Below are 11,224 nucleotides of genomic sequence, written 5' to 3' on the forward strand. Positions count from 1 at the left end.
CACGATTGACGACGAGTCATTTCGATCTCTTCGTTCAAACATCGCGTGTAATCGTCGAACGTTATCGTTTGCGCTATGACATTATTCTTTACGCCTTTGACCTTTTTAGTGTCCTTCTTGCCGTCCACCCTCACAGCGTACATCTTCGCTCTGAGACCAACGAATTCGGTCATTATCGCACCGTTATTTTCGTCCTTCATCAGACCGGGTACTTTTTTGTTCGCGAGAGGCATACCGTACGCGTTGTCCGTCGGATAATCGCTCGTGTCGAATCTAGCGATATCGCGTTTCATAGTCTCGTAAACGTCCTCGCACTCGACGCGGTATATAAGACTGTCTGTATCGGTGTACATTATTTTACATTTGTCGCGAAACAATGGTAACATATACTCGTGGTGAAATTCGTACAAGCAAACTTTCAATATATCGAGCATACCTATGTAAATCGGTTTGTTGGACTTCACCTCGAGTTTGCGCAGTTCGACGGCTATTAAATTTTCCGCAAAGACGCTACGGCTGTGGAAATTTGGTTTTGCAATCATTGCCTCCGCACCGTACCGTCCATCCCATTTTGTTAATAATTTTACGTCGGCGTGGTTGCGCACATTCTCCATAGTTTTACCGAATACCGCGTTGTTCATTAATTTATACAAATTTTTTTCGAAATCGTTTTTCACACGCGTTCTGAAATTTGTATTAAGTTCAATGTAATCGCGAAGACATGGAGATTGCGCGAATTGTAGCACTCGGTGGATCTTTGTTACGCGAAGACCGTGACGAGTACATTGCTGCAGATTACGGTAATGGATTGATGTAACGCTGTTTATCGTACAGCGTCGCTAAAAGTTTATATTCGCGCTTGCCGGGCGGCTTATCGCGCGTTGGACAGAACGGTAGGTCAGTGTGTCGGTCGTGTATGTATATGCTGCGGATACTCGAGATCGACTTCGAGAATGTAACCGGTGGGCGAATCCAGAGCGATCGCGCTCGCGTCAAAGTTCACAGCGTCTTCGACCCATTGAAATTTGGCGTATGGCAATGGTTGACACATCGCCCATCCGTATAAATTGTTAACGTCGCAGTACATCAAGTACGACGACGGTTCCGATGGGTCGTACGAATGCATGTACTTGTTATTAGCCCGCGTGTATCTACCTGAACATTGACTGAGACCACCGCGTATACCGCGCTCTATGAACATGATCGTGTCAATATCAGTGAGCAACTCAAATTTTACACGCGTATGTTTTAACATCGCGTCCCACGTGAAACCAGGCAAGGTGTAATAATGTGCTGGATCGAGACCGTAACTCGCGACGCAGCTTTCGCGGAAATTTTCGAAAATGTCAGCTAATAACATAAAGACATCGGTTATCAAGTACAGATCACTCGCCGAGCGTTCGGATGGAGAATCACTGCCATACGTTCGCCGCGTGAGCGTAATCGCTCTCGGATACGGTATCGCCCGTTAACGAACTGTAAAAAGATTCGCGCGGTGGTAAGGGCGTGTCCTGCAATTTTTCGGCACAGTCAACGTACTCGTACGGAAAGACATCTTTACGAGTCAGTAATTCAAATTCATCATCCGATAGTGTTGAAAATTTTGAACGTATAATTTTTAATTTGTCTTATCGAGATACGACGCTAATTTATCGAGACTTGTACTGAGAAATTTGAAAGAATCAATAAAACGTAATTTTACACAATTTCTTTGAGAATTATTTTCAGTTTTACCTTTAGTGCTATTGACATGTTTTGTGAAGGAGATGTATTTTTCCTTGGTTATCGGTAATACATCTACGCGTCCTTCATATGCTGTAGCGATTTCCTTAATTATGAAATGCGCGTCGTAGCCCGATAAATTGTGAAAAACGATCGGAATATATAATAAATTTTTGTAATTTAAATTACAGTTTGAATGCGCTGGACCGCGGTATCTACCGGTTAAGTGGCAATGATCGCGTACCCGCGTGTCGTCCGACGCAAACGGTTTCTCGCAAATGTGACAACGCGTCGCGCTATGGTATGCCTCCCATTGTCCTTTCGACAACGTTTCCATGGGCACGTTGACGGATACAATATTTTTCATGCGATGTGTCAAATCGTTCAGTTGTCGCGCGAACCACGCTATACAGTCTTTATCGCGACGGAACTGGTACGACGATAACGCGTCATCGTACGAGCAACGCACATAGTAGCCTATGCTAAATACCTCATGCTGTTGATACGCATACGACGACGCATCTTCCCTGTCGGGTTCCGTCTTCCGTAAAATGCACTCCAGGTCGGCGTAGACGATGGAACGCGCTCCTTGTTGCAGGAGTTCCCAAATTCGAGCCACTTTTCGTCCTCGCTCGGCAGTCGAATAGCGCAATCGTTGATCTTCTGGCAATCCATTGTGTGTGATTGCAATTTCTCATTCGTGCTGAAGTAATGCAAGCATCTGAAAAAAAACAAAAAAATTATAGCAGTTACCTATATTTTATTAATAAGATGGGAAATTATAATAATTTTTCATGTGTACTTACCGATCGCAGAAATATTTCTTGTTCTTTTTCCTAGTTATTTGTGATCTCACGATACGCGACAGGTTCTTGATCCACGCAAAGTGGCCGACACCGTCGTCGCGTGGATCTTGCATGTACAGGAGATTGACATGCTTGTCCTCCTTGTCACTGGTGAGCCGCAGAGGAAGAACTTGTTTATTCTCGATGCCGTATACATTGATCGACACCGCGTTCAACTGTTCGAATTTCGGAATGTCTTTGAACGTTATCGGAAATTCGATACCCGCGAGATTCAGCACCGCCGTATAATGTGGATACGATGACTCTCGCTCCGTATACTTTTCAGCCGGGTACAGAGCTGCGACCACCAACCACGCGAAGCACGCATTGTCCGTCGTTCTAACATTGATCACCGCTCGTTTCGTCGCTATTTCCCGCGGTACCTCGAAGTAACAACCCGCGCGCATAGGATTTAGTTTGTTCACATTCACTACCAAATTGAGGATTCGCGACAATGCCTACCCGCTGTCGCGTTCCTGGAACTCTTCGAGTGATGTCAACGTGGGTTCGATGATATGCTGCTCGTACCACTCGCACAAATCGGTGTATCGGTATATCTCGCGGTTCTTAGTGTTTATACTTTTAATGTCACATTTGATGTTTGTCATAAACTCGCCGGTGAACGCAGTGTTCGCTTTTACACTACCGTGTCTTTCTACGGCATCTCGCACACGTTCGAGCACTATTTCTCTCGCGTCTTCCAAAAACCGCCGCGGCTCAATGTAATCGACGTTGACCACTGCACCCGTCAATATACGGCTTTTAAACGCGGCGTCGAGCTCTCGCCAGACTCGCGTATCCACCACCAGCGTGCACGAAACGTCGCTCTAATTGTGTCTTTGCACCCGCGAGTCGCGCGATCCTCGCCACCATGGATTGTCTGTGTCCAACGGTGAGACGCGGACGCTTGGTACGACAAAGCTCTTCGAGCCGCTCGATGCACTCGTCGCATCGTTGCAGCCACGCGAAACATTCCACCAGAGTAGAGACCTGGCTGCACTGCTCCAGCAGTTCGCGTTCCACTCGCTCGTGATTTTCCATTTTTTTCTTTAGATCACGTCACACTCTTCCACGGAGCACTTGCACGTGACTCGTTCACACACGTTGCAGCGACATATCCAGAAAATCATAATGTTCTAATACTTTTTCATTATGTTTGTTTGCGAAAATGCACTGTTCACACTCAAAGCATTGATCGTCGCATCTGTCGAAAAATAGTTTTGGTGCAAGATCGCGATCACGAAACTCCATCCATATATTGTCGATAATCAGCAGTTCGACGCACTTTTTCCTATCTGCAGGAATCTTAATGCAGATGCACCAACCTTGGTTCTTATCTGCGATTTTCTTCACCCAATAATAATCGTCCTTTATTACATTGACATTTCTATTCCACCAATGCCTCTTTTCATATTCATCGTCCTCGTAACATTTGTCTCGTAACCGTGGATACACTTTCTGTCGCGCGAGTAAAGACCAGTCAGAAACGGGCTCTCTGATAACTGTTCCATGTTTCTCACCACGTATACCTAATTCACGATCGCGTAGGAATTGCACTGGCGATATTCGTGCACCTATGTCTCTTTTTTGCAGATTACCGAGAACATACAACACATCATCTACGTTATAGTTTTCCCACATATTTTTCAGTAGTCTCTCGCTCACAATACTGTTTACAATAGTTTTTCAATGTGTGCAGAGTGGACACATGCTGCACGGAAATATAATGTACATTGGCACTCTACAATTCGTGCAAGACCGACCTCCTAGCGCATCAATATAATCGATGTCGTGCTTCCTTACAAGATACATTCCTACAACATCGGTGTCAGCCAAACGTATCATGCATGCTGCACACATTCAAGGCACCACCCGTTGTATAGTAGCACTGGATCATGCAGTGTTTAGTATGACCGTTTAGTGCGCGGATTTCTGGAGACGGCACAAATTTTTCTGCGTGATCCGTATCGTGCTCATTCAAGTCGCTAACACAACCATTATCGTCTGATGGCACTTCTTCGTCGAAATCTTGATCCATTATTTCTTCAAAAACTATATTCGCTTCTTCTAACACTTCGAACACTTCGTCTCTAATAATCGCGTACTGTTTCGGACCTATGTTTCTAACGTACTCGACTACGTTGGCTATGTCTTCAACGCTAGCACGATAGTTAGCCATAATTTTTACGCTGCTCTTATATATGCGACCGATTCGTTCGTCTTGATTGAGATATCGATCACTTATGAGCTATTATATATATTTCGTTGCGTCCAGTGGACTCCACGATTTCTTCGTTTCGTGAAAATTTCGATAGAATATAACTTTTTTCTTTCAATCGTAAAATTTAAGTAAATACTGTCTAGACGAGAGACGCATATTCCATAATAATTGTGTCATGTAAAGCGTCGTGCACGCTCTATCTTTCTCTAACGTGTGAACCCTTGTTATCTACACATTTTTTAGGTGGACGCGGGGCCCGCAGCAGCGGTGGTGACGGCGACGGTGGCGGCGGATGATAAAAATAAGGAATGCATTGTTTATGTAATCAACCGACCTGAGTCAACAACGATGACGCCGAGACTTTCCGCGCCTTCCCCCTCTGCCGCGCCTTCCTCCGCCCGCGCCTACGAGTATCCCCCGCGCCCCGCGCTCCTCTCTAGCCCCGTGGGTTAGAACCCTCCTTGTACTGCTACTCATGAGGATTGTGCGAATCATAATATTCGATGAATTTTTTCATGTATAATCCATGCTGAATGTATTGTTGTAAATTGCGATAGTATACGACATAGCGCTCCTTATTGTAAAGAGTGGCCAGCAGTTTATCATTTCGTTTTCCGGGAGGCCGTTCGCGAATGAGGCAGAATGGAAGGTCAGCATAAGCACCATGAACGCTTTGCGGATACGCAAGGTCGACTTTTAGAATATAACCGATAACGGAGTCTGACGACACAGACATTACGTCAAAGCGCTCGATGTCATCGACCCATTGAAATTCTCCGTAAGGATTTGAACATCACCTAACCGTACAAATTATTCACATCGAAGTACATGAGATACGTCGAGGGTTCCGAAGTACGAAGATGCGTTATACTTGTTATTAGCTAGCGCATACCTATGTGAACATTGACTTAAACGCGTATACCACATTCCATAAATATCATCATATCGATGTCGGTGAGCAATTCTAATCGGTGTATTTCAACATAGCGTCCCACGTGTATCCTGGTAAAGTGTAATAATACGTCGAATCCAATCCGTAACTCTCAATACACGTATCACGAAAATTTTCGAAAACATCTGCTAATAAAAGCACATCTGTCTTAAGATACAAATCGCTGTAATCGCCGAGAGTCTCTATGCAAAAGCGTCGCCAAACGTTCGTCGCGTGTTGATAATCGTTGTCGGAAACAGTCTCGTCGGTTAACGAACTGTAAAACAGTCTCGTTTAGCTTATCAACGCTGTCAATATATTCGTACGGAAATAATCTTTTACGCGTAAACAGATCAAAATCCTCAGCATCAAGATTGGAAAATTCCGATCATGTGATTTTCAATTTACTCTTATCGAGATATAATATCAATTTCTCGAGACTAATACTAAGAAATTTGAACGAATCCACAAAACGCAGTTTCACACAGTCCGTTCCCCACTTAAATTTCACTGTATCCTTGACACTGTATCCTTGACGTTTCGTAAACGATATATAATTTTCTTTCGTTATAGGTAACAAATCAACCCTACCCACAAAACTGTTAGCAATATCTTTTATGATAAAATGCACGTCATAACCTGCCAAGTTATGAAAGAATACAGGAATAACGTACGTATCTTGATATTGTAAATTACAATGTGAATGCGCAGGGCCTCTATAACATCCGGTTAAATGACAGTGATCGCGTACGCGCAAATCTCCTTCCTCGAATGGTCTTCCACAGATATGACAGTGAGTCGCATTTCGAAATTTTTCCCACTCGACATTCGATGTAAACTCCGCCATAGTCTCATTCTTGTCGAATATCGTTTTCGCGCGATGCGCCAAATCGTATAATTCATTGACAAACCACGATACGCAATCCTCGCCACAATGAGATTTGTACATCGACATAGTTTCATCGTATACACAACATATGTAATATCCTACGCTAAAAACCTTATGATGTTAATAAGTGAATCTCGAAATGTCTTCATCGTTGGTCTTCTTCTCTAGTATACACTCCAAATCGGCATAAACCATAAAGAGAAGTCGCTTCTTCTTATTATGACCTCGAAACGTTAATTACTTATCGTTCTCGTTCGAAAGAATAATAGCGCAATTGTTCGTCGTAGCACAGTCAACGTGAAGCGACTTTTCGAAACTTCTCGCTCGTATGAAAATAATGTAGACATCTGTAAAGTGACAATTCATACACGTTACACAACTTTTTTATTGCTCTATATAAAAAACCAAATTAGTATACCTACCTATCAGACAAATACTTCTTCTTTGTACTCTTACTCAATTGAGAATTTATCAATCGTGACAGATGTTTAATCCATGTGAAATGACATTTTTGTCGTCGCATCTTGAATCTCGCAGGTACAACAAATTTACATGTTTCTCTTTCTTCTTTTCGGTGAGACGAAGAGGAACAATTATGTTATCATCGTCTTTTTTCCACCTCTCTCTCGCTCGGTAAATACCTCGATAGATATATCGTTCAAAAGTTCAAATTTCGTAATTTGTTTTAAAGTAATGGGAAACTCGATACCCTCAAGATTCAGGACAGTAGCATAATCCGGACGATTTCCTATCCACATGACTTATCTGGGTATAGAGCAGCGACCATCGACCAGGCGAAACATGCATTGTCCATCGAATGTACATTGATTACCGCTCTCTTAAGCATAGCTCTTCTCGCGGCATCTCCACCCAACATCCCGCATGCATAGAATTATATTTGTTAACATTTACAATCAGGTTCAATATGCGTGATAGCGCCCATCCACTGTCACGTTCCCGAAATTCCTCCAGTGCTGCTAAAATATCATCTGTCACGTGTTTATCGTACTACTCTCGCAGATCGGATGTGTCGAAAAGCTTGTAATTTTTGTAGTGATACTCTTAGCAGATCTCTTAGTATCCGTGACGAACTCACCGTTGAATATTGTATTCACTTTTAAACAAATATAAATGTCTCTGAAGATTATCGCGTATCCGATCGAGAACGGTATCTCTCGCGTCATCAAGAAACTGTGGAGGTTTGATGTAACTCGAATTCAACACTACACCAGTTAGTACGCGATTATTGAAAGCTGTTTCGATCTCCAACCAGGAAAATCCCCTGTTTTGCGATTCGACATGGCCAGAGCCCACATGTTCAAAACGTTGTCGTAAAACATTTCTCAAACTTTCCAATCGTGTTAGTCGAACGATCGATGCATTTACAACTCCGCTCGACGTTTACTGTTTCGACACGTCTCCCGCAAGAAGTCGAGACACTTGTCGCATTTTTACTCCCATACTCGATACACGTCCGCCGTATCGATGCTCGTCGCACGATGAAAAAGATTCTCCACCTCTTCATCCATCTCTCTTTATTAAAAAATTTACTGTCTTCACTTACACATAAACCAGAGTATTTCACCACAACTATCCAAAGGTATGTCGAATTTAATTTTTTCATAAATCTTTCCAATATCACCGATTTTTTGCACACTTTTCACAGCTGTGTTCTCATATCTTCTTGCGCGACCGTCGACAACAACTATCCCGCTTTTCATTCACAAAATCTCTTACGAACATTGCTGTCCAATTTCTCTCCGTAAATGATATGTGCTAAATTCCAACAACTCTTGTCCTTCATACAGGATGTAACTAATGTAGGACTCGGTAACAGACGCTCGTGACAATACAGATCGCTATCCAAACTTTCGTTCGAACTGTTATCGCTATCGCTTGACATATTAGGCATTCAAAAACCAATGTGAGAAGAACTTTATCTCGTACGCATTTATATATCGTTCCATCATTGGAAACATTACAAATCACAACCCCATCCTATCTTTTGTAAAAAGAATACGCGTATTAAAAATAAAAGATGTACACAAAAGAGATATAGAAAAATATGACGTATCATAAGGATGTGGTATCTTCACACACACACACACACACACACACACACACACACACACACACACACACACACATACACGCACGCACGCACGCACGCACGCACGCACGCACGCACGCACGCACGCACACACACACACACACACACACACAGGACAGGATATGTGTAACGGAAAGAAATCAATATTCAAGTTTTTCTTTTCGTTTCAACTACTACATCATCATTGTTTACAATGTCAAGCAACCACCCCCGCTTCTCAAGTCCCTTCACATACATGATAGCCTCACTCTCTCCAATGACAGCTTCTGAGATCAGACGCTGCGCCGTACGGTATGGTACCATTCCATCGTTCCACCGTAATCCGTGATGATGTGTCATCAACCATGAAGCGTGCGACTGATCAGTTTTCGTCAAAAAACGCCATGGCATCGGACACGTAAAGATGTAATGTGTCAGCACACTCCCATTTTTTAAGACTGCCACTTCCTTAATAACGAATCGCTTGTCCACAACCCTTAAAACCACACACAACGATTTAAGAGAAATAATAATAAACAAATTTGTAAAAAGACAAATAAGAGATAATAAAAAAATACCTTCTAAATCAACGAATGTCGGCATTATACCGATGAACGTTGAGATGTGTCGTCACAAACGAATAAAAGCAAAATAATAAAATTATCGTGCGGTGTGTATCTTTTATCGTGTCCCGCTGAGGATGTATGTCTCTCTCTTAGTATGAAGGAACATTCGCAAGTAAGAGTGAGATAGCATTATAGACTCCGATGTGATAAAGTATAATATGTAAATATACCATGTGATACAATATAATATGCGAATATAATATATGATAAAATATAACATGTAAATATAATATTAAGAACATCCTTTCATCTCCCCCTATATATTTTTAATAAACGTTCTTCATTTCCTTCGTCGTTACCGATCGTACTTTCGATTGTACTTTCCTCAAATTGTCAGCTACATTATCCAAAAGTTGCTTCACCATTTATTGCTTACGATTTCTGGGGGAAGATGTCAGAAATTGCGTTCTCAATTTTGCATATTTCCACCATTGACGTTTTTCCTTATTTTTAATATTATGAATATCATATCATATCAAGACGAATCAACTGATGTCCAGTTTGTCCTTCCGGAGTTCCCACGGTGTAGAGATGACCATTGTCCAATTTTGTTATGTATTGAGATATTTCATCGGTTATCTGCTTCGAGGTTGAAGCAAAAAGCGCATACATACCTCCAGATGTCAATTCTGGAGACGATGTAAAAATCTCACAATCGACGTTCGACGTATCAAGTGTCGGCATTTGATGCCTAATAAACTCCTTCAGATCGTGCAACCATTCGAAGAATGTATTCCTTGTCATGAAATCCTCCATAAACAAATGGCGCAACATTTTGCTCTCGGGGGTAAAGAAAAAATGATTCAACTCTTCCATAGAATAGATAGAATTCAGCAAACCTCTCGTCTTCAACGCTTCCAGAATAGACATTAATGTATCCTTCATTGTCTTCACTTCCCTCAACGTATCGTATTCGGGTCTATTTTTCGCTGCTTCACTATATAGGTCTGTATACACCCAATCATCATTCTCAAATTTTTGATAAAAAATGTATTCGTAATCCACGTCTGATATATTAAATCGATTATAGAACCCGTGTACGTTTCATCCAACACGTTTTCTTCTTTCTCATCTAATAGTTCGAAAGATTTTTTCTCAGAGGATTTCGTTAGTAGCTCTTCGACTTCTTTACTTCCAGACTCCATTATGTTAAAACAATAATACGTTCAAAATCACAAAAGTATGTACGACGAAAAAGCCTCGTCCGTACGCATTTATATACTATTGTCTGTCGGACATGTTAAAGAATGTGGTATCTCTCAAGGATACAGAGCTGCATAAAAATAGACACCCTTATGAAAATTGAAATAACATTATGAGAGAGAGAACGCACTCGAAAAAGATAATTCTTATTGCATCCTTAAGAATGTGGTATCTATCAAGAGTACAAAACTGTGCAAAAACTGCATAACAGGAAATTGGTGTAATGTCATGAGAAAGAACGCACTTGGAAGGGACAAATAGATTCTTATCGCATCCTTAAGGATGTGGTATCTAAAAGGGATACATAAATGTGGAAAACTGCATAAAAGGAAATTGAGGTAAAACAATAGATTCTTATTTGACATCTTCTTTTTATTAAACTAACAATAAAAAACGCGACAGGTGTGGGGGAACAATTTCTAAAATAAAACGCAATAAGGTGTCATCTTTAAATACGCAGCATGAGTGCGAGCGAAAGAGAGCATATGCACCCATAAATGCGAGTGAGACAGTGCGGATCCGTCGGTGTGAGTGAGAGATTATAAGAAATATTCTAATACGCACCATAAGTGTGAGCGTACGCACCCATAAATGCGAGTGAGACAGTGCGTTCGCGCGGCAAAAAGAAGCGAACCAACCTCGAGCTTCCTCAGTCACTCGTCTGCCCTAGAGGTCGCAGAATCGCCGCAACGTCACGC

This window comes from Trachymyrmex septentrionalis, unplaced genomic scaffold (assembly GCF_001594115.1).
Source record: "Trachymyrmex septentrionalis isolate Tsep2-gDNA-1 unplaced genomic scaffold, Tsep1.0 scaffold220, whole genome shotgun sequence".
Taxonomy (NCBI): Eukaryota; Metazoa; Arthropoda; class Insecta; order Hymenoptera; family Formicidae; genus Trachymyrmex; species Trachymyrmex septentrionalis.